At 42.2% G+C, this 25,758-nt stretch overlaps 1 long non-coding RNA gene across 2 annotated transcripts; it reads left to right on the forward strand.

Moving 5' to 3' along the window:
- Positions 1–646: 646 nt before the first annotated feature.
- On the forward strand, positions 647–25,543 carry LOC310679618. 2 transcript variants are annotated; one of them, XR_014512406.1, is made up of 4 exons: positions 647–773; positions 12,552–12,662; positions 23,239–23,323; positions 25,464–25,543. It is a non-coding gene; the product is annotated as an uncharacterized lncRNA (long non-coding RNA). The 2 variants fall into 2 exon arrangements; XR_014512407.1 differs by lacking the exon at positions 25,464–25,543 and adding an exon at positions 25,184–25,348 and having other exon boundaries at positions 12,552–12,747.
- The last annotated feature ends 215 nt before the right edge of the window (positions 25,544–25,758 follow it).

Raw genomic sequence — 25,758 nt, forward strand, 5'->3', positions numbered from 1 at the left:
GAGTGATTTAGCACTGCTGTGGAAATGTGCTGTAACTTTTATTTGTAAACTATGTACAAGGAATGAGATTTGCAAAGAATTTGATTGTAAAAGAGATGGGGGAACTAACCAAGTATTTTAAAAGCGTAAACAACCTCTCTCTATGGACATCAGAGTAAATCCTTCCAAAGGGGGTAGAAATGGATGGGATCCACCAAACATCCAAAGGAGAACAGGGAAAATTAGAAAGAAACGTGGACAATGGTCACTAGAAAAGGATATATGAAAACCCAGTTCAGCAAAAGGAATTTGCTTGAGAAGAGCAGAACTGATCGAAAATAATTAGCATGATTTTAAGTATCCTCTTAAAATACATTGCAAATTTCTCCACTCCCCAAGAGAGCAATACGAACTCTCTGCAAGTAAAACAATGAATCGTACAACTTACTAAGTAGCAGACAGAATTATTTAGCAAGTCCTGAGTCCTCTAGGCTAAAAGAAGGGGGGGGGATAAGCGGGGTGGGCAAGAGCTGTCTAAAGTTTCAGTCAATATTTACCTATTGGGTTAATAAATTGTGATCCTGACCTTCAGCAAAAGTCAATATCTCCTGATTATTAAATGTATGCACCCTCTACACCTTTCTTATTTGCCCAGGTTCATCATATAATGAGTCAACAGTTTGCAGCGGCAACTTTGCCTTAATTGCAAATGTCTGGACAGAGGAATCGTACATCTCTCAAAGACTCAACTGAAATGGCTTTAAACCAGGCACTCAGGTGCCAATCCTGAGCTGGTATGGGGGACTTAAAAGGAATGGGGGAGAAGTGGTGTGTGTATCATATAGATAGATGATAGACACACACATACACACACACACACACCCCACAGCCATTTTAAAATCACATTCTGCCGTTATGATGAGAAACCAGGGGGTAATATCTTCTAGGACTTACAGATTGAGAATGGCAGTAAGATTTGTTTAATTTGGGGGAGAAAGAAAAAGAAATGGCTTGTTTTGAATGAGGTAAATGTTTGATGGCATGTTGACATTGTATGTTTTTCTTCTATGGATGCTGGAGTAGTTTTTCAAGAAATATTTTCTGTGTGTGTTACGTGTTTTGGGAAACAGATTGTTTTAGATTATGGGGAAAGTCTAGCGTATGCTCTTTACCCACAAATTATATGACATATTTGTCGTTTTTTATGAAAAGATTGGGCAGAAACCATTGCCTAGCCACAGCAGAATAAGCAAGTCCATTGACTAACATTGGTTTATTTTGCTGTTGCTAGTCAAAAGTTTGTTATTGCTGGGCAAGATGCTTGGAGACTTGGTGTCAACCTTGTACAGTTCAGTTAAGTCAAGAGATCAGACGTTAGGTGTGAAAGGTGGCAAGGAGAAGAAATCACAGATGAGTAGAAATGATTTGAGAGGCATAGAGGGAAGTGGAAAATATCTCTGAGGCACACAGTGGCTTGATTTCTGATGGTAAGTTTCTGAAGGCATAGGAGAGCCTTTAGGGGGAAAAGGGAGAATGATGAATTTCCTGTTGGAGCCTTTAAATACTAGACTTGCCAATTGACCTGAAAACCCCAAGGTGGGCCTGTTCCTGAGCCTTTAACAACTGCATAATGTACAGAAATTATCCAGGGTGTTTGTAGGACATGGCAACCAGCATGACCCCCTGCTAATACCACCCAGTGAACACAGCAGCCTAGTTAGGAAAATAGTTGGCAACCCTTACTTCACCCAAGAAATTTGACACTCAATCATAGCTGTCAACTTACAGATTTGAAAATAAGGGACCAGCAGCCTCAAAAATAAGGGATCAGCAGCCAGAATAAGGGATTTTAGTCAACCAACAGCCAAACGAAGCCTTAAGTGGTGGTTCCCGCAGCGCAGCAACCCAGCAAAGGGGATACAGCAAGGAAAACCACCGTCACCTCTCCGCTGGGAAGCGCTGAGCAAAGGCGAGTCCCCAGGCAACGCGGCCGATTTGATTGGCACAAGGCATGCAAGCTCCACCCCCCCAGTCGTTTTTAGACTCCTTATTGGGTGAGCAACACAGCCAAGCAACACAGTTGGAGCCTCCCTCCTCCCTGGCTGGCAGGGAGGGAGGGAGAGGAGCTGCTTCCTTTGAAACCCAGGAAATTTAAGGGACATCATCAATCCGGGACAGCAGCGGGAAACAGCGCTGGGATAATGGAATTTCCCACCAAATAAGGGACGGTTGACAGCTATGCACTCAATAGATATAGGATTAGCGGGATGTGACTTCTTTCTCTTCTAAATGGTGTGTGATTTCTTATTGATGAGCTATTTCTCCCTTTGTAACTTTCAGTCTCAAGTCTGCCTGATGAGAGGGTTGCAGGCTTCTCAAAAAGTAATCAGATACAATTAACAAACAACCTTCTGGTTTAACACATCACATTAAGGGCTTTCCATGTTTACTTGAGCTCCAAAATGCCAGGAAATTACAGCTGTTAAATTGCTGGGATCCCACTGGAATCAACTGTGCTATTGGGAACTCTGCAGTGCGGCTGAACTCTGAAAATCAGGGCATGAAGTCAGCACCAGCCACCTGATAGGCTGATCCCAGTGGAGAACTCTATCACACAGCTTCCTCAGCTGAAAGCAGGACTTGAGGTCAGCACCAATCCACTTGGATTGCCCTTTGCAGTGTGGTTTGAATTCAGAGGAAAGAGTGGGTCACCTGACATCAAGCTGACATCAGGTTGGGCAGCCTTGCCCACCTATCAGAATGGCCCACCAGGGGATAGGGCAACCCAGAATCCCATCTGCAGACTGTAAGATGTCTCCCACCACTGTATTAATGTGTAAGGGTTTTTGGTTGTTGTTTTGTTAAACTGAGCTACATTTATTTTATTTTTTGCATACTTATCTTTATTAAAGTGTTGTTTTTTTAATACAACAAGAAAAAGAAGGGAAAGAAAAAGACAAAGAAGAGAAGAGAAGAGAAGAGAAGATGGGATTTTGATTCTCTGTCAGTTACATAAAAATAATTATTCAAAACATTTGCAAATTGAGCTACACTTAGAAGAACTATTCAGGTACAGCTGGAGACAAGATGGCCCAGAATTTATGACAGGGATAGCTAGTACGATGTCCTACAGATATTGTTGGCATTCAGTTCCCATCATCCCTGGCCTTTGGCCATGCTAGCTAGGACTGATGGGACTTGTATTTCAACCATGTCTGGAGGGCAGCCCGTCAGGTACCTCAGGTTTATGAAGTGCTAAGTTCAGGTTTAGAAATTTGGGGAATGCTGCCTTCCTTTCCTGCCTCCTCTTCTTCTCATCAGAGTGTTCAAACTAGGTTTGAGAAAAGAGAGACTTAGATGTGAGGGGAATACATGAATGGAGCTCAGCAAGGAAACAATTCTCTCATTAGCTATCCATATTTCAGACTGTTGCTAAGGAATTGTGCCATCAAAGGAGCAAAAAAACCCAAAGCTGACGAGCAGAAGTTAGATAAAAATGGGAGGCCATGTAGTTTTGTGGGTTTTAAATAAATAACGCACGGACATGTCAGTCACTTCAGCATCTGTCTAAGTAGGGCTGCACACTAGACTTGTCACATTTATTTTTAGGTCACTCTCAGAATGGAAGACTTGTGGATAAATAGGCTTGTCAATGTATTATTTAAACATTAATGGCAGAAGCTTGAAATTACTGGCTCTTCAGACCCAATACTGGCTATTCAACATAGTTTCATTTGCTAGACCTAGGATGGAGAACCTGTGGCCTTCAGAGGTTGTTGCAGTACAAGTCCCAGTGTCCCTGACCATCTGTCATGGGGACTGGAGTCTGACAATTTCCAGAGCGCCACAGATTCCCCTGAAACAGACAAATAATATATATATGTTGGTAATTTCTACTTGGAATGCCTCTGCCCAAATACTTACAGTAACATATTGATACTTTTGTTATAGTTGATTAACACACAGGACAAATGGCTCAGTTATCCAATGGGTGGGCTGTTTCTAAGCCAGGAGTTTGGTATGAGGGAATTTTTTAAAAATGCTATGCCACATAACTGCAATGAAAAAGGAAGAAGCAAATGTCTATACAGTACAGCAGTGCAGTTCACTGTACAGGAAGACCATGAAGTTATTAGTTATTTCCAGTGTTTTCTATGAATAATAATAATAATAATTTAATTATTTATATGCCACCCACCTGACAGGGTTGCCCCAGCCACTCTGGGCAGCTTCCAACACATCTAAAAACACAATAAAATATTCAAACATTAAAGGGCTGTCTTCAGATGTCTTCTAAAGGTTATAGTGTTATTCATCTCCTTGACATCTGATGGGAAGGCATTCCACAGGGCAGGCACCACTACTGAAAAGGCCCTCTGCCTGGTTCCCTGTAGCTTCACATCTCATAGTGAGAAAATGACCAGAAGGCCCTCAGAGCTGGACCTCAGAGCTGGCTTCAACATCAGAGGCTGAGGCGCTTCTTCAGGTATACAGGGTCAAGGCGTCATCTCAAAATGTTTATATCGTAGGCTCTGCTCATTTAAACATTTGCTGGACGATATCACTTTGATTATATTGGATATATCCAAAGTGGAAGTTTCTAAGAATGAGGGAGGGAGAACAGCATTCCTAGGTACTTTGTTCTCTAGAAGTTGAAAGTTGTAATGAAGTGCACGTATATGAAAACTGAGTGAACATCTTGTCAATTCACTAGCCAAGAACTAAAACCACAGAAGCAAAGGAAAAGGCAGTTACAGAGGAAATGGGCTGTACAGTGTGTTTTTAACTCCAGTGGAGAAACACATGGAGGGTGAAGGATAAAATGAGTTAAGAAGATTTCCTGTAGAGATACATATCTAAAGGCAAACCTCATGTTGCCCCCTAAATGCAGCTTTTACGGTTCTAAAATGTCATGATGATAGTCTCTTAATTAAAAAATATTTTTTTTGGAGAAGGTTGAAGTACCATTTGCCTGTGTGCGTGCTTTAGAAAGAAAAAAGAAAAGAAAATATTCTGCATTTGCTGTATAAGTAGACCATAAGACAGCTAGGAAATCGATATGCAGCATGCCATTTGGAGAGTTTGGAAGAAGAGTTTGGATTTGATATCCCGCTTTATCACTACCCAAAGGAGTCTCAAAGCGGCTAACATTCTCCTTTCCCTTCCTCCCCCACAACAAAGACTCTGTGAGGTGAGTGGGGCTGAGAGACTTCAGAGAAGTGTGACTGGCCCAAGGTCACCCAGCAGCTGCATGTGGAGGAGCAGAGACGTGAACCTGGTTCCCCAGATTACGAGACTACAGCTCTTAACCACTACACCACACTGGCTCAACACAAGGAGAATAAGGAAGTATGCCAAAGAATTTAGAATTAGCTGGGGAGGTGGTTTGGAGAGTGTCTAGCCCAACTGCATGTGGGACACTGGAACTTCAGCATCTGTGACTACGGTTGTCTAGTCTCTGCTAAAACACCTCCAGTGAAGGAGATCCCACCATCTCAGTCACAACCACATATACCCATACATTTAAAGCACATTTAAATCCCCACACCCAAGAATCCTGAGAACAGGGTGCTGGGAATCATAGCTTTGTTAGGGATACACTACTGTTCCCAAGATGCGGGGAAGCCATGACTGTTAAAGTTTTAAAAATGTGCTTTAATGTAGAGTGTGGCTGTGGCTCCAAAGCAGTCAGTGCCCCTGTTGCACATTCTTAGTATTAGGTAATTTCTCCTGATGTTTATCCAAGATCTTCTTCCACCCCATCTGTAGTATCTACCCATCAGCTGTAATCCTCCTTCCTGGAGCAAAGGAGAACAATTCTGCTCTGTCTTCTGCATAGAAGCCCTTCAGATGTTTGAAAACAGCTGGCATGCTTTCCCTTAATCTTGTATTCTCCAGGCTAAAAATCCCCAGCTCTTGTAGGACTTCCTTTCTAGATCACACACCACGCTGGTCTCTCGCCTCTGGACACCCTCTATAGGGAAGGGCAGACCCCTCAACTGTCAAGATTTCATCATGATATCCTGGAATTACAGAAGCGATCCTGGCTTCTGATTAGATCCCAGAATGCCGTGTTCTGGTGTGAGCCAGCTGGTTTGTGCCAGACCAAAAGATGCTTGTTTCTTGGTCTCATGCTCTTGTTCGAATCACCCAGCTCCTGCAAGAGTCCGGGACTCAAGTTTTTGATCAGTGGTTTGTTGGAGGGTATGGAAGGGGAGCTCTACGTGGCTCAGAGGTCTGGAAACTATGGAGTATATTATGTACTGTGAACATTTCTCTCTCTCTCTTTCACTGCCCATTTACAGCATGAGGGACAAGCCAGCCCTAATTTGGCTTTCCTATTATGCTTCGCCAGAATATTCTGCCATTATAGAAAGAATTGCTTCCTCTGCAGTTGTGACAGGAGATAGAACAACCCTGCCTTTTGAGATGTTTTGTTCTTCCCCAATCCGGCCTAATCTGGGAGCCCAGCTCTTGTTGAGGAAGAGGTGTACATTAAATGTGAAGACAGAAGTTGAAGTTCAGGTCACATCTCCTTGTTTTGGTTACCAATGCGCACAAGCGCATCTAGGCATTGATTCAATGCTCAGAGCAAAAAGTACTGATGCAACAATGCTATCATGGTAAGATCAAACACTTGAGAAGCTTCCCGTCCTTCTCGCACCATGGCGCAAAGGCAGGCATTTTCTTTTCGCCTTTCCTCTTTGCCTTGCCATCACTCCGGATATTTCAAGTACAGTGGTACCTCAGGTTACAGACGCTTCAGGTTACAGACTCTGCTAACCCAGAAATATTACCTCAGGTTAAGAACTTTGCTTCAGGAAGAGAACAGAAATTGTGCTCCGGCGGCACGGCGGCAGCAGGAGGCCCCATTAGCTAAAGTGGTGCTTCAGGTTAAGAACAGTTTCAGGTTAAGTACGGGTTAAGTCCAGTACCTCTGGAACGAATTAAGTACTTAACCTGAGGTACCACTGTACTCGGGTTGCGCAAATGTAATTATTGTAGTCATGTAGTTATTGTGGTAACATGACTTTTTTTTCAGAGGCGGTATGTCGATACAGCTCTTTGCCAAGGGTGCAAGGGACCCTAGATATGCCTCCAGTTGCCTAGCCTAAGCATGTTTCCACAGCCAAACTGTATAGCAATGGAAACAAGGGCATAGGATTTGAAATCTGTTCAGAACGACTTCATAGGTAGAAGTGCCTAGGGAAGGAAGTCCAGAAAAATCCTGTCTTCCTTCCTTAGTTAAATGGCATAAACAACTCAGCTGTCCAAGCCATGTCAGCATAAAGCCTTAAAACCCACCCTACCTTTATCATCTCCAACAAAAAGAAAAATGTTTATAATAATATATATATTGATTTCTGCTTTTTGGATCAATAGCAAGATTTACTGCTCTACTTTTGAGTCAATTTTAACCTCTTCGGGTCACCAAACCTCCATATTGATCCCAACAGGAGCCAATATCTGCTTATTACTTACCTCCGTGTTTAGACACCTGCCACAAATTCTTACGAGCGCTTTCACTCTCACCTTCCCCACCCGCTTCTGTACAAAATAAGAGTTATGTTTCTTTCACATACGCAGCCAGTGGGGGCCAGACTTCTGACTCTGTGAATTTCACGACTTCTTGTTTTTTAAAAAAGGTTTCATTAAGAACTCACAAGCTCACCCTCTTCAGTGATTAAATATCCTTGCCTAAGTAAAACGTTTCTGATCGACATGTTATTCACCTGCCAAATGGTGGAGACATTTACAAGCAACACACAAGAACAAAATTCTGCTGAATTCATATAAAGGCTTCTTAGTGGCCTCTTGCCAAATTTTAAAATGTTACTTCTCGATCTGACAAGTGGAAAACCCCAGCCCTATCAGAATTTAACATCCCTGCACCTTTGGGGTCAGAAATGACCCCCAAAGGTTATAACAATATATATACCATGTTACCAAAACTGATGCCATATAGCCACATATTCCATATATTGTAACACAGTCAGATGGGTGGGGTACTAATAAATTATTATTATCATCCCCAACAATACAGGTGTTGATTGTTTTGAAATGTTTCTGACCTCACTCCTCCCTCTTTCTTTCTGTGTGCAGATGAGCCAGCCAGTATCTTCACTCTCCATAGAACAGGTCTGTGATTTAATTGAAAAGGGTAGAGTTGGCAGGTATGTCATGTCAACTCTCTAAAAACAGAGACTTGAATTGATGACCATATGCACCCGAGGTGACAGTTTTCCATGTCTTAAAGCAGAGGGAAGAGGGAAGTTCTGGCAAATGCACCACCTCGTGGTTTGGGGTAAAATAAACTGTGGGTTAAAGCCTCAGCGCCTAGGACTTGCCGATCGAAAGGTCGGCGGTTTGAATCCCCGCGGAGGGGTGCGCTCCCGTCGTTCGGTCCCAGCGCCTGCCAACCTAGCAGTTCGAAAGCACGTCCGGGTGCAAGTAGATAAATAGGGACCACTTACCAGCGGGAAGGTAAACAGCGTTCCGTGTGCTGCACTGGCTCGCCAGATGCAGCTTGTCACGCTGGCCATGTCTGCATGTCATGGAAGTGTCTGCGGACAGCGCTGGCCCCCGGCCTCTTAAGCGAGATGGGCACACAACCCTAGAGTCTGTCAAGACTGGCCCGTACGGGCAGGGGTACCTTTACCTTTACCTAAAGATAAGAATGGCAAAACAAACAAAAAGAAAGAAAGAAAGAAAGAAAGAAAGAAAGAAAGAAAGAAAGAAAGAAAGAAAGAAAGAATTTCAGTGATACCCAGCAATTCACAGGTGATGAGATATAGGTTAAGTGGATGTGGCTTGACTCCCCCTGCACACAGTTAAGTAATATTTTGAACTTTCTGATATTCAGTTGCATTGTAAGGTTCCATAGTTTAATTATGTACTGTGTGAAGAGGTTCTCATATCTTTCCTTAGAGTGCCACCTGTTACGGAAGGTTTAGAAGACACACTAGTTGGGAAGCAGGCAAAGAACTTCACTGATTCTCTTAAACAGAGAGCAGAACAGATACAACAAACACCTGGTTTCCCTCGGCTACAACTAAATCCTGTGCCACCCAGTGACTAATCTATATAATGGGTCAGAAGTTCAGTGCTTCAAATCCCTACAATGGGGTGAGCTCCCGTTGCTCTGTCCCAGCTGCTGTCCCAGCTCTGTCCCAGCTCCTGCCAACCTAGCAGTTCAAAAGCACACCAGTGCACGTAGATAAATAGATACCACTGTGATGGGAAGGTACATGTTGTTTCCGTGAGCTCTGGTTTCTGCCACGGTGTCCTGTTGCACCAGAAGCGGTTTAGTCATGCTGGCCACATGACGCGGAAAACAGTCTGTGGACAAATGCTGGCTCCCTCGTCCTGAAAGCGAGATGAGCGCCGCAACCCCATAGTCACCTTTGATTTAACTTAACCGTCCAGGGGCCCTTTACCTTTTTACCTTACAACTAAATCCTGGGCCACCTAGTGACTAATCTATATAATGGATGGTATCCACACACCACCTTTCTGAAGCATCCCAGGCTGGCTTTTGAATGCCATCACTGAGTGACAAGTAACTCCAGAAAGTTGCACCTGTCTCCTCTGATTAGTGTCTTCAAGTGTTCTTCGGTACAGATCTAGAGGGTGGGCTTGACTGCTTATATAGCTCTGGTAAACCTAATAGACAGGATCCTGTTATGCATTCAGTTCATTCTGTGCTCGGGAAAATATTGTGCCTTGTCATCCTTAGCCAAGTTTAAATTGACATTTTTATCACACGACTGCTGGCATGGTGCAGCAGATTACTTGCTTGTGTCTCATGATCGGTTGGCAGTAATTTAAACAGAGGTTGCCTGATTAAAAATCAGATGCCAAAAGCTGTACCAACAGCAAAATTGCCAAAGGCAACTCAAGTCACAAAGAGAGGAAGGAGAGGGAATTAAAGCTAGACCTTCGCGGAGGAACTCAAGTGTGCAGAATGTGTATCGCACACATGTGTGTGCAAAAATAAAAACAGGCACAAATCATGCATTGTCCTTTTATACCGTATCATAAAAATGCTACTAATTAAAACTTTGCAGGTTCAGTTGGTCAAGTTTCATGGCTGGATGCCTTCTGCTAGAGCATGCTCCAGCCGGCATTTATGAGATTAATTTGTAAGCTCTTCAGATTCTGAATCTCCAAGGTTTATGCTGTCTGTGTGCTGTTTGCATAATGCAGTTTTATAGTGCTAAACCGCTATCTATAAAGGGATTATTTTCATATTCAGCACATTAAAGATCTAGTGCAATTCACAGATACCACACTGTGCTTATGCCAGAGATAACAGGTAAAATGCCTCTTGTTCTGATTAGCTGCAAAGCTAACATAAGATCATGGATGTCTTGAGAAAGAATATTGCCCTGCTGAAATTAATTCCCCAATGGTTTTATTAAAGTCTGCAAATTGCATTATTTCCCCATCATATTTGAAAGTCTTCACTCCCTTAAAGCCTGCTCTAACCCATGGCTTGCTGTCTTCCCTGGAGTGTCTAGACGTGGTGTCTTAGATTTATGTGTGTGATCTCAGTGTGTTACAACATCACTCCTGACTAATGCATTATTACAATACTTACATATACTCCCAAGTGCAACAGTATTGATTAGAAAATCACCAATCTGCATATTCATACCATCTGTGCTAAAGAAAAGCAAAACATTACATGATAATATTGGTCTTGTTTGGAAGAAAAATTCAGAGGATGCTAATAGAACAAATGGGGATTCAGTTTGAGTGTACTCGATTGTGTGTGTGTGTGTGTGTGTGTTTGTTTGTTTGGAATAGCAAAACAGATTTACACTAATACCTAGGAGGATTTAAAATGGCACCGTTTCCTTGGAATTTACAGCATTGAAGGAAGGTTTGGATAATAAAGTGCAAAGAGAAAATGTAAGTGTTCTTGAAATTGGATTGGAACAGCAAAAGCAACAAGTGAAAGATACATTTTAAGAGCTTGTACTTGGAGTAGTATTTAATGCCAAGAAACCTACAACCGGGAGGAGTTCCCTCTTGGTCAGAAGCTAAAGTGAAGCTTGCCAAAGATGGATGAGACCTCACTTACTGGGCCAGAATCCTTCTAAAAGATAGGAATCTGCTTATCTTTTGATTGATTGCTCAGCTTGATACTTTATTTATAAAGTTTGACTACAAACCCATAAATCAAAGAAAAACACATCACAGGTTCAATTTGGGGGGCATTGACATCCTGCCATCTTTGCAACAGCACAGAATCCAAAGGTCAAGAGATGGGCGGGGGAGCAGCTCTGGCAGCTGTGTAAGTATGACAGAACACTTGAATGAAAATCCCTTCTCTAAATAAAGGAAATACGTGTGCTCCCCAGCATATAGATTTTCGTGCATGCCAATTTCACAACTATGCATTCTGTTATCTACTCATGAGCTGAGAATTTGTGGCCAACCATTCCTCTATGTTCATGTTCGTTCTCCAGGATCTGACAACTGTGGCTAAACATGTTGCTCTCTTTAAGGAATTTATCCACTGGCTCTCAATAGGTTCTCAGGATGGATTCCTGGTTCAATAGGTTCTCAGGATGGATTCCTGGTATGCACTCTTGTGATGATAATCTGGATGTTTCCTCAGTGGATCTACTGAGTGGTGCCTCAGTTTGGATCTACAGTGGTACCTTGGTTTACAAACATAATCCGTTACGGAGGTCCAGTTGTAAACCAAAACAAGTTGTAACCCAAGGCGCGCTTTCACCAATGGGGCCTCCAAAAAAAATGGGTTGTAATAAAAAAGGGGAGTGTTGTAATCCCAAAAAAAAGGGACACGCACTTCCGGATCTGACATGGTTGTAATCCAAAAGAGTTGCAAACCAAGGTACCACTGTATTCCAATCCAGCTTTAAGCCACATTGTGGACCAGAAACAGCCTTGGTCACCCTGGTATTGTTGTTAGTTCTCCTGAACATCTTAATTTGATAACATTAACCATGGTATCCTCATTGAGTGACTATCTTCATCTCTCCCTGCCTTCTCCATTATGCTGTGTTCCCTCTCTAAGTTGCTTGCTCTCTGTGGGACAGAGGAAGAGGTGGGCGAGCAAGGAGGTGGCAGCAATGATGCACCTATAGAAGAAATTCCTGTATTCTGCTGTCTTCAATTCAAGCCAATGATGTACAGGGTTAGTTGTGCTTCCAGCAAGTTTGCTTGAGGCAGGCATTGGCTGTGGTTCCTGACAGGGAACTCCAAAGCACAGCCAATACTGGCAGGATTGCTATCACAACCAATCAGTGCTGGCAACGGGCCTTCGCAATTGTTCCTCAGTGGCTGTGCCTCCACCTTCCTCACACCTGCAGCGTCAAGTATGATACTGGTTTGCACGACTGGAGTCAAATTGGGACCAATGCCAGACCTAATTTGGTCTGTTGGTCAGAGATTCCCCACTGCTAGACTGCCTGAACATTTTGTCTCCTCCCCTTAAAATTCCCACATATCTGACTATTGTGGGCAGACGAAGGGGAAATCAAGGACTCTAACTTGTGCAACTTTAAAGTATTTTATTTTAGTTATCTTTTATTCTTCAGGCTATTTTTCTCCCTTTCTTTGGAACCTGCGACTGCTGGAGGAAGTGGAGAATCCAGAAAAGCAACAAAAGAAATCCTAGCCTGCTCTTCAATGCAGTTTCATGCTGCCAGGTCAGTGATTAACAAAGACAAGGTCCTACTGCAGGGAAGCTAAATGGAGTTCATTATGGGCAAAAGAGCTGCAGAGGCCAAAAAGGTGAGGCGACGTGAAACAGGATGAAATGAGAGACTAATAAGTGTGGGTTTCACTTCCTTAATGTAACCGTAAGGGTGGCTTTTAACTATCAGACGCTCGTAAGAATTATGGATAACAGCAATTCTGAGGAAATATTTTACACCATTATGAGCCTCCATCATAGATAACGGCGAGAGAAAGCAATCTTGGCAACAGTGTTGGCTAAAAGAACAGACGGCAACTTTCTTAACACTCACTTCCAGGTGGGAAAGATAGGCTACCTTAACAGGGTTTGGCATAGCCCAAACTCTGGGATTACCATACATGTTACAGGGTATTGCCATGTGCATCCAAAGGGGAAATTGGAGGACCATACCTGGCGTGACTGGCAAAAGACTCTTTGCTGAACTCCTAGCTGAGGAAGGCATTTCATCAGCTTTGGCTGGCGTGCCAACTGTGGTCCTACTGAGAGAGCTCTGATTTGGCCACAGCAAACCCTGTGTCTAGACACATCCAGGCTTGATTTCTGTGATGTGCTCTCCTGGAGACTTCAGCAAGTTATTTTTGGAACCTCAGTTACTCATCAGTTGTGAAGGACAAGGGTTATGTGATGCTTTGTGGAAGCTGCCCTTTGAATTTTTGGTTAAGTTTTAATACGGGATACAAATAATATATATATATATTTTAAAGGAACTTGAACTTGCAGCATTCCATTGCAGTGTTGGTTGGTCATGTCATCCACTGATTGTTGCTCATCTGTTCTGTAGCCTGTAAAACCATGCCAAAAACAAAAACAAAAAGGGGAGACAGATGCCTTATATTGAATCAAACCAATGGCCTATCAAGCTTAGGACTGTCCACTCTGACTGACAAAGACTCTCCAAGGTCGTAGGCAATAGCCTTTCCAAGGCCTGCTACTTGAGATCTGTAAATTGAGATGGTAGGGATTATACATGGGACCTTATAAAATGGTGAGCTTCACATTAAACTATGGCTGCTCCTCCTAAATCACCCCTTGTCAACCCATATAACATCTGTTCATCCAGTGACTCATCTTCAGCCATGTAGTCTTCTCTTTTTCTGTTAGCATGTCTCCTTAGCCAAGAAAACATCATAATCCTTGAAATGGAACTGACATTCTGGTTTATCCCTCAGTATTTGGGGGAGGGGGGATTCATTTGAGAGGACTGACATTTTCAGCCTGGTTCAAGATCCCTACGAAAACAAGAAGTGGACTGATTTGCATAGTCTGATTCACAATTATTATTATTTTCACAATTCTGCCACACTTCCTCTAACTTCCTCTAACTGCATCTGCCCGAGGTCCTTTATGGCCAATGCCTCAGCTCGGAAAGCAATCCGATACATTGACTTCTGCTACCGGCCAGCTGGAGGCCTGTTGTAATCAGGAACAGGAGATCTAGAGTAGACAGATGACTAATTTACAACGCTGTGTAGATGGATTAGGCAGCAGTCTGTTGAACATTTGTCAAGATAATTTGGTTTCCATGGAAACAGTTTGTCACAGAAGCTCACATGACAGTGATGGGGAATTTAAACAGGTGCTTGTCTTCAGGCTGGATGGGCCCACAGGCAGTGGAAATTGGAACGGTGTGCTGTTAAGATTCCGCAGTATATTGGATAATATCCAGCTGCCTGTTGAAAACTGAACTGACTTGGAACTACATTGCAACTACAGTCCTGTCACTTCCCCATGTTGGAGTTGGCGACAGTCAGTTTTCAGAGTTTTTCTCACTTTGTCTACTTTGGCACTCTGCTCTCCCCATTTCCCCTTTAATCTGGCCCAGTTAACTTTCACGATGCATAATTAAGACCAAGTTTGGTAGATTAAAACACAGCACTTTCGTGTCCCTCCCAGGACTTTTGCAACTTAATTAGGGCTTCACGACGTGTAACCACTTGAACAGCTAAAGCAACACATTTTGCACAGATAAAGCTCAGCTCTTACATCATGATACACGCTTTGACTGTCAGCTGCCAGATCAAGGTAGATCTCATTGCAAGATGACTTAAAATAATCAAGAGTCACTTGCTATAGCAGACGAGCTGAGTAGCTCAGCTCTAAGGTCTTACAAAGAGAACTCACAGGAAGTGGACAGCTCAGAATTTACAAGCAAGGGAAATGAGGTTTAAATCTACTGATTAGTCTTAAAGAATGGGTTCTAATGGATGTTTTTGCTTATGATGCATCTAGGAATGGTGATTTAAATCCCTCTAGGAAAACAAATGAAATGAAAACAATTATTAAAATGCCAAGCCTGATTTTTATTTTTGGTACTGAATTCATATATTTTTTAAAGTAATGAAAACTTGAAATGGGGGCTTCAGGTCCTAAACACATTGAAACACTGAAGTGCCGCTGGACAAAGTGGAATTTACTTCTGAGTAAACATGCATTTTTACACCTTTTTTGTCCTTTAGAGTTCTTTTAATAGGCAGTTAGGGTTTCCCTACCAAGTCTCCCACATTTTTTAAATCTCCCACAATCCCCAACCAGGTATGTGCAGAGAGAGAAAGCCATTCTTTCACAGTAATTTGTCAAGTTCTGTGGCCAAACCACATTAATTTATGAATCATTCCTATTTCATTTGCTGCAGAATTAAGTTGCAAGAAAACTGCATTAAGCTTGTCGCATTAGTGGTTGTGAGCTCCCTACAGCCGTCACCTTTCCCCATGTATATTGGCCTGAAATGCTATTAATCTCAGACTAGAGCAAAGCACAGAGGGTCCTCAGTCAGAGTGGAAGATGCCTGCTTGGAAATGAAATCCCAAAATGTCTGTGTTATGTAAGGCCTAGTTGTCCCTTAGGTCATGAACCTGTGTGATCTATGTGGTGAGTCTGCATTGGGTTTGGGGAACCTTTGACCTTTCAGATGTTGCTACAGCTGCAACTCCCATCAGCCCCAGTCAGGGTGGCCAACGGCCAGGGTTGATGGGAATTGTAGTTCACCAAAATCTGGAGGACTAAAGGTTGCCCACACCTGTTCTACATGATATTTAACGGACACGGGTGGCACTGTGGTCTAAACCACTGAGTCTCTGGGACTTGCCGATCAGAAGGCTGGAGTCCACATGACGGGGTGAGCTCCCATTGCTCTGTCCAAGGTTCTGTCAGCCTGGCAGTTCAAAAGTTCAAGTAGATAAATAGGTACCGCTGCAGTGGGAAGGTAAACAGTGTTTCCATGCACTGTGGCACTTGTCACAGTGTCCTGTTGCACCAGAAGCGGTTTAGTCATGCTGGCCACATGACCTGAAAAGCTGTCTGCGGACAAACGCCAGCTCCCTCAGCCTGAAAAGCGAGATGAGCACAGTAACCCTATAGTCAACTTTGACTGGACTTAACCATCAAGGGGTCCTTTACCTTTAACCTTACATGATATATGTATGTATGTTTTATTGAATATTTGTATACCACTGTGTCGTGTGTGTGTGTGTGCTGTTTACAACAAAAGAAAAACTCCAAACAAGAATAAAACCATACAATAAAAACCATAAAGAAGAAATCAATTAACCATTGTGGAAGGATGTATTCTTAATTGACGGTATAGGCTTGGCAGAAGACCAAAGTTTTCAGCAGGTATTTAAAAGTTGGCGCAGAAGGCACCTGCTGAATCTCTATTGGCAGAGTATTCCACAGGCCTGGGCTGATGGCACAGAAGGCTCAGTTTCTTGTTATTGTCAAATGAGCCTCACCAACTTGAGGAAGGACCAACGATGCTCCTGCCAATGATCTCAGTGATCAAGGTGGGGTATAAGGATTCAGGAAATAGATATTCAGTGTAACAGAAGCTGCCACATGGAAATGTTATCAACCAGCCTCCACATGACTGACATAATGGGTAACACTGGCCTTTGTTTCCCAAGGATAACATGTCGAGGCAAATATTTCTGGACTAGAAGCTAGTTGGAGCAACCTGAAATATATAAACTGAATTATTTAGGGGTAACATGGGTGAAGGAAGGCAGGAGACAGTTGACATATGAAATAATTTGGTCTCTGACATATTGCTCTGTCGAAAGGGTCAAAGACAAACCAAAAATATAGCCAGAGTAGAGGACAAGTTGGCACCGTGGGAAATATTATTCCCCAAAATGAAGACAACATGAATACTGTCTCCCAGAGGTTCACGTGTAGTATGATGGGTAGACATTTCCCTAAAGTGATTTTTGTTTTAATTGAACCATTTGCACTCAATATTTCTCTGTAAGATCAGCCATTGAAATAGGTTATTTTAGGGGAAATGAAACAGCAAACCTGAATGGGAAAGCATTGGGGAGATAATTGATTTTCAGATGTAAGATAAGTGCAAAGAAAGAAAGGGAGAATGGAACCCTAAATAAAAATTAACAATTTCTACCATGGTTTAAAATGGCACTTGAAGGTTGTAAAGAGAGATACAGCTCTTTACTAGTTAAGAAGACTTGGAGAAGCTTCAGAGCAACAAAATGCACATACAGGAAAGGGGACGCACTTGCATTTGCGTGTCAAGACCCCGCAACCACCCCCTCGTTGAAGAATAAAACACGCCAGGACACAAAATATTAGATTAATGTTATTGGGCAAATTTTGGCCACAACTTTATTGATTACAGAATGTGAGCGGTATTGGCTTAGGCATTGAATGGACCCGACTATATCTGACTCCTGCCCGATGCGCAGGAAGTCTGGTAAGGGTAAACCACTGGTCGATGCATACTAACTCGAGCTCCCCCAGGTGTTCCCGCTGGGGTCGTGGCATGGCCCTAGCCTCACCCCGTGCTTCGGACAAGATCCACAGCCCCAGATTCCTTTAATGGAATACCCTTAAGCTTGGAGGGGCAGGTGATGGCCGTACCTCCCCTCCCCATCAACCAATGCCTAACCACCAAACCTTACAAAGTTGTGGCGATTGCTACAAGGTAGGCAAAAACCAAATGGCCCAAGCCAATTTGCCAAGTGGAAAAATTCCTACCAGGCACCTCAATGGTAACCAACCGAGGTCCATAGCAAGGCCAAAGAAGAAAAACCTGCAAATTAGAGAGGGAGGGAGGGAGGGAGATAGAAGAAGTGAGCCAAGAGGAAGCCCTCCGGTTCACGCCACGGCTTAAATGGTCCCAGCCGTGCCCCCAACAGCCAGCAGATTGGCTGGCTGATCGCTGACGTGGCCGGGATTCCTCGGGCAACGCGGGACTTCGTCCCCTGCCCTCGGAGGAGAGTGGGTGGCCACGCGGTCCACCGCAACTCCTCCCCAAGGTGAAGTGGAGCAGACTAGGATCATAGAATTGGAAGGGACCCTGAGGATCATCTAGTCCAACCCCCTGCAATGCAGGAATACGCAGATGTCCCATACAGGGATCGAACCTGCAACCTTGGCATTATCAGCACCACACTCTAACCAACTGAGCCATCTTGTCAGGCAAATGACACATCTGAAACTGTTTTGAGATTCTTTGTAGTTTGGGAATTTGCTCCATAAGATGGGAGGATAGTTTTTTTCGAAATACCTAAACCCACCCGGACTCTGTGATCATCATCCGAGGCCCTTCTTCATGTGCTTCCTCCACATGAGGACCAGAGGGTGGCAACAAAGAACAAGCCTCTTCTCAGTGGCTCCCCGTTTGTGGAATGATCTCCCCAGGGAGGTTCATATGGCAACTTCATTATACACCTTTAGGTGCCAGGCAAAAATGCTCCTCTTCAACCAGGCCTTGGGCTGATTGAAATCTGATACTCTTTTAAATGTGTTTGTGGGAGCAAGGTATTATTTTGTTTAAACTATTTATTTGTGCTTTCACCTTGTATTTTTATCTTCTGAACCGTCCTGGGATCTTTTGATAAAGAGTGGTATATAAATCTGTTGTTGTTGTTGTTACCCCACCCTGAAGTTCTTGATTTGTTCCTCTTTGCTGTCAATCAAAATATCACAAAATAGTGTGCAAGCATTTGAGTTCTCCAGTGCTCTTCATCACGCTAGATCAGCAGTCCCCAAACTTGGGTCTCCCGTTGTTTTTGGACTACAACTCCCATCATCCTTTGTTAGCAGGACCAGTGGTCAGGGATGATGGGAACTATAGTCCAAAAACAACTGGAGACCAAAGTTTGGGAAACCCTAGGTTAGGTAGTAATGTGGGGCAAGGTTGGCCATTGTCGAATCCACAGAGCCTGTATCTCCAAACTGCTAGATAAGGCTGCCCTATTTAGCTATTTGCCTAGCACACCATCTCACCTTTGCTAACATAAATACTTCCTAGTTCCTGTCAATTCCTATCTTCCACCTGTCAAGAAATCTGCATGCTTTGCTTAAGGATGGGTAGAGGCCTGAGCAACAGCCTGTTCTTGTGTTGCCAGAGATGAGGAATCAGCCAAATTATACTTCTTGTTTTGATACCTGCATAGTACTAAAAAGAACCTCATTTGAATTTTTGCTGCCTCTTTCCCATTCCATTTTTCAGACTGTGAGCGCATATAGACTCCATGGTTTCAATATCACCTCCCCCCCCCCCAAAAAAAGAAATAACCACCACAACCATTTCTCTGTTTGCTAGCTAGTTTGATGAAGAGTTCTGAAAAACTTGAAAGCCTGCACACTATTTTGTGGTATTTTGTTTCGTATAATAAAAATGGGGAGCAATATTGCCCCAATATGAGTTTTCTTATAGAACAACACGGCTAACCTTTTTTTTTTTTTTTTTTGCATCTTTTTGCAATTAAATGAATACATGAAGTAAACTCAAAATAGCTGAAAACTTTTAATGGTTAACAAGCTCAACTTACAAATCTGTGTGTCTGTGAACATGTAAATCTGTGATGGATACTTGAAAGTTCGTTTATCCCTAACTATGCTGTTGAACTGTGAGCATAATCTGATGTTATCACCACAGCTCAGTTGCATTACTTTTTCAGTGACCAGGATTCCTATAATTTCTTTTTCAATTAAAAAAGCATTATACAAAGCAGTACTTGGATCCTTTAAATGAAATCAACTGGCTGCTATTTCAATCTTGCAACTGTAGATTTTATTTTTATGTACATATTTGGTTTTATGGTAAAATGACGTAGAGTATTGACTTTAAATGCTAAAACAAATATTGAACACAGTTTTTTTTCCAAGCTTATTTTATTTTTATTTAAAACAAAAAACAGGGCAGCAGCAGGGAGGTGAGATGGAGTCAAAGATCTAAATGATAACAGTCTTCAAGTAGTTTGCCCTCGCCTGGAGTTGAACAAAATTGAAAAGATCAAAGTTAGTGCCATCTTGTTCAAAGGTGAAAAGGTGAAATCTGAAGTGTTTAGGAGGATCAGAGAAAATGGAAATGCATGATAGTGTTTTGCAGTGCCTCCGGCCCATATCTATTAAGATACTTCATTTTCATTTGATATCTGCTTGTTTCTCATCTTACCACATCGATACAAAATTGGCCAAGGCTATTTCCCAGATACAAAAAACTTGCAGCCGCTGAAAAGTAAACACCAGCAGAGGATAAAAAGGTTTTATTATTTGTTAAAAATGACTAAGATTTGCACATTAGGTGTGATACTCCTCCACAAAGTAGCATCCCATTAATGAGGGAGAAGGAAGCATTAACACATATCTGTCTGGAACATTAGCATGCTGTTGGCAAATGGAGATGTGAGGGTTGTTGAGGGCAGGGCTGGTTGTAAAAATATCTGTACTTTGGACAGGGAAATGTAGATTTTTATTTGGGGGCCTTGCTCCCCTCCTCCCCTGCACTCCATAAAAATGTCCGTATGATTGATCTGCCCTGACTTATTCTTTCACAATGAAATGCAGCTACCCCCCCCCCAAAAAAAATGTTCAAATGATGCTGTTTCTCTAGGGGAAAATATAAGAAAAATAGGGACCTTTTCCGCAAAAAAAGAGGAAAGAGCAATGCAAAGGGGGGAAAGGCTTTTAAAGCTTTAAAGATACAGCAACCAGCAAAAAGCTTTTCAGGTGAAGGTTTCTTTCTTAACTCAATTTTGTCTAAGTAGATGAAAGCTAGACAGAGGAGAAGGAAATCCTGATGGGATATGCTACTCCTAGCTTGCAAAAGGCTCAACGGTCCCTGAACAAAATGATGCCTTAATGGTTAGAAATGGCAAGTGGAGACTTAATATCCATCTCTCAATACAATTTTGAGGCATGTTACTGTTAGATAGCAAAACCGAAGGCAGAAAATTTTTTATTTATCTCTCCCTCCTGCTCTTGCACAATACATTGGGGTTTTTTTGTTGTTGTTTCATATAGCAACATATAATAATTTTCAAGGCATGGGGTTTATAGCACCAGTTTTGTAGCTCTCCAAAGAAATGTCCTGCATTAATTATCCTAAGCATGTTTCCTTTTAAGTAAGCTCCAATGTTTTTAGTTAGATGTAATCCCTACTAAGAGTACTCCGGATTGCAGCAGTATATTGTCAATCGTAGCAAAATCATACTCAGCAGTTCCCCATAATGTCAGACTCACCTTAAAAAGAAGAAGTCATGGCTTGGTATTTTTATTTTTATTTATTTAATTTGTATACCGCCCTATACCTGCAGGTCTCAGGGCAGTTACAATATAAAAACACAAAATACATAATAAAAACAAAAACAAAAACGGGAACAGCCCAATAATGCACCCCTCCCCAACACATTTAAGAAGGGCACTGGATGTCAATCAGCCAAAGTCTTGGTTAAGGAGTGCACACTACATATTTACAGAACATTAAAATCAGATTTAAAGCACATGACTTTCCCCCAAAGAAACATGGAAACTGTAGCTTGCTAAACGTTCTGGGAATTTATGAAAGGTAAACTACATCTTTGTCGGAAGCAATGTGCTTTAAATGTGCAGTGTGTCTGCAACCGAGGCTGCAAGCAGCTACCTCTTACAAAAAGGGAAAAAAGAATGACGTCTCAATTATTCATTTGACTCATTCAGACTACAAGCACTACTCTAAGACGATATTAAAGTAATATCATAACTAAGTTATTTCTGGTTTTAGACTATCTGCAGTCATAGCTAGTGATTTTTTCCTGGGGGTACTCAGGGGTAGACAGTACCAGCACTTTCCCCCCACATGTTAAAACTGTGGCACTTACTGTAACAATGCCAATCCAATCCGAATAACTTTATTGTACTAGCCATTGAACATGACAAACCTGAATCCAAAAATAAATACAAGCAAAGGGGGTGCCGTGCCACAAATAATGGTATCTATTTAGATCTCTGCGTCTCCCTTACAGTTCACTGCTATATTGTACAGGGTCTTGTTTCTGATCTTTTTGGCTGCCAAAGCAAAAAGGGTGACTTTATGAGTCACTGAAGCATTTAAGAAGCCATAGGACCTTCTCTTGTCCAGGAGAGACATCTTTCCTGTTTGAAGGGAAAGGTGAGAAATCACCTCCTGGGTCCAATGTATAGTGGGCAATAAATAGTAAATAGTGCAAGATGTCTTCCACCTGCGGTTGCCCACATATACAGAGTCTGTCTTCGTACAGTACTCTGTTATATCATCCGTCCAGGACGGCAGAGGGCATAGCTTAGAAACACAGCTCAGTAAAAGCGGATCTAAGTGAGGCTGGCAGGAGATTCAACAGGTAACTGGCTCTAAAATGCAGTGTTTTTAGAAGGGGGAACAAAGGAGAGAATTGAGAGGTTTTGATCGCTTGCAGATCATGCAGTAATTCTCTCCAGTGGCACCAATTGCTACAACTTCATGGTGAGTACAGTGGTACCTCAGGTTACATACGCTTCGGGTTACATACGCTTCAGGTTACATACGCTTCAGGTTACAGACTCTGCTAACCAAGAAACAGTGCTTCAGGTTAAGAACTTTGCTTCAGGATGAGAACAGAAATCAGGCTCCGGCGGCACAGCAGCAGCAGCAGGAGGCCCCATTAGCTAAAGTGGTGCTTCAGGTTAAGAACAGTTTCAGGTTAAGAACAGACCTCCGGAACAAATTAAGTACTTAACCTGAGGTACCACTGTACTGACACTTTATTTTTCTAAAAAAAGAAAAAAGAAGCACTGGTTGTATCCATATTTAAATGTGGAAGAAAATCTAAGGAGACAATGATTAACTTTTTTGAATGTTGTTATTTTGTCACGGTTCCCATGGCATGCAGTTATAGTAACTTTCCTCTCTATCTTGCAATTTCTGCTGCCACAAAGCTCCTTTTTTGAGGCTCAGGATATTGCTCCTGGGTCCTCCCCCCCCCCCTTTACTCCCTCTACTAAAGAAGTTTCTATTTTCAGATCACTAAGAGTGAATTCAGAGAACACACCAAAGTCTCATTCACTTGTTTACCAGCTCATCATGGGCAAATTATCCCCCATTGACATCTAATACCCACATATACTAAACCATCATATTAAAAAAAAAAAAAAAAAGAGTGCTGAAAGCTTCAGGTGTACATATTACCTTGAGATCATTTCAGTCACTGTGTGAAAAACATAGCCCTGTGAATCCTTCCATATAACTTGATAACTTGAACACGCTGCTCATTTGTTCTCTTTTGTGAAAACAGGGTGTTGATAGCCGCAGGGCCAAGGTCAGACATTTCTAGCCAGCGAGTTGCTATTCTGCAAGACCCATGGCCGGTTGGGTAGTAGGTGAGTCATTTCTTAATGATATTGTTCCTTTCTGTACTTGTATTTGTTATGGGCTACAAACTCTGATGATCTAATAAAGAGCTATGACCATGAATTCCAACTGGTCGCCTACTGGTATTTCATGGAGGGACGAATGCAGCTGTAATGAATCCCCTCGATATAATGAAAAGTAGTTTCACAGCATTGCTCTACTTTCACAGAACCCGGAGAAGGCAAGCGAGCGTCCTGCCGTTGTAAATTCAAACACATGCAATATTAATATAGCTTATGGAGCCTTACATCTCTGTGAAATGTCACCAATATAAATAGACTGATCATGTTGGTTATTTGCTGGCAAATAATAATTAATCATGAAAAGTTAATCAAACACATCCCTAAAAAAATATGTGACAGCCATAATATGACGCCCATTCAGCCCACAGACAGACAGACAAACGCACACACTCACTCACTCACATGTACTCCTTATTCATAGCTGCATGAATACAAAATGCCAATGATACTTCATCTTTAATACCTAAGGGATTTATAAGCATATTGCTTCAATAAAACCTGGTTCATCTGTACAGTGTGCAGCTCAGATATGCATATTTAATTACTCGGAAAGTAATTTACTTGTACAGATGGTGGTATTAGGGGTCCTACTTCAATTTAATTTACTTCTGCTGGTGAGAAATGTTATTTTGCTATGAATCTTTGCACAAAGAACACACTTTTATCATGGATAAATAATAACGCACAGTTTGTAATTAATACGCATGATTAATCTGATACATTCACAATAAAGATTGAAACTGAAGTTGAACACAGCCCAGACGAGTTTGATGAAAGGGAATGTTAGAAGCACTCTAAATCCTAAGTAGTGACTTCTTGAAATATCACAGGAAGTAAACTCTGCTGGCACAATGAGGATACAATGGAGGCAGCAAAGCATGCCTTCCTCGCAGCTTTCACTGCCACAAGGTAGGCTCGATGATGAACCCTCACCAGAGTTGGGTTGCATTCAACTGCAGGCCCTCCAAGTGTCCCATTTTCCCCCAGGGATGTCCCTGATTTAGAAAAGCCATCCCAGTTTCTGATATGATCCCAGAATGTCCCACTTTTCGGTAGGGCATCCCTATTTTCATTCGAGAAATGTTGGAGGGTACGGTAGGATGTCCCTATTTTCACTGGAGGGTATGGAGTTATCTGACCCCCAAGACATCTGAAGGCAAGCCTTTATAGGGAAGGTTTTTTTAATGTTTAATGTTTTATTATATTTTTATATATGTGGAAAGTTGCCCAGAGAGGCTGGGGCAACCTAGTATGATGTGCGGGGTATAAATAGTAAAACAGAATGGGACATCCCTATTTTCATCAGAGAAATGTTGGAGGGTATACAACTGCTGTTTTCCTCCACTTGTCTTCAACCCATCACCCAGTTTGTTTCCTCACCCTAAGCTCTGGAGTATACAAGGAAGCAAAGCAGGAAGGGCTTCTGTCTGAGGTAGACAACACAGAAATGGATGCTAACTGAGGTAAAGTTACCCAGAAATAGATTCTGTTTCTGACTCTGAGGTAGATAGTCACAGAAAAGGGTTCTGCATGGGGTGGGCAGCACAGAAATGGATGCAAAAAAATAAAAAATGAAGCATTTCACCTTCTTGGGCCCAAATCTGCCTCTTCCTATGGTTCCACAGCACCAACAGAAGGATGATAAAATCACAATCTGTCACTATGGCTGCAACAAAACTGTGTGGTTGTGCTGATTCCACTGAACAGACCACCTCTTTTAACACCACTAAACAAGACCTCCCAAAATGGAAAGTAACACAGAGAATTAATTATTATCTATGCTCTTTTTTTGTATTTACTTGGTAGGAGGAAGTGCTTTGTTGAACAAAATTGTTTTCTGGTGTTAAAAAAGAAAATTATCACGAAAAGTATTCTTGGGTTCGTTACGCTCTCAAAACTGAGCATTTTTCTTCTATTAAATGCTGCATCCTGCATCTCAGAGGCAGCATTATACCACATGCCACTGCGGTTGCTATGGTAAGCGTTCATGTTTTATTGAACAGTAAATGGACACAATCCCCTAAATGACTCCCATATGGCCCTAACACAAGCAACGACTTCTTTCTTTTCTTTTCTTTTTTTCCAGTTTCCCCTCAGTGTTATAAGGAATATGGATTTTCAACCAACTGAAGAAAAACGCAGCCTCCTCTCTCTTCTTAATAGCACATTTTCCCTCTAGTTAGTCAATGTTTTCTTTTAAAAGATTAAAAAAGCATTTCCAAAGAATTATGAATGGGATGCACCGAGGTACTGAGTAGCCTCAAATCTCACTGAAAACTAATCAGCTGAGGAGAAGAAGAAAAACCACTTTAGAACATCAGAGACAATGGATGGCTTCTTATTATTTTGTACTGTGGTAGTGATAGCTAATTACAAAATGT

Source organism: Podarcis tiliguerta (assembly GCF_965153285.1).
Source record: "Podarcis tiliguerta genome assembly, chromosome: 6".
NCBI lineage: Eukaryota > Metazoa > Chordata > Lepidosauria > Squamata > Lacertidae > Podarcis > Podarcis tiliguerta.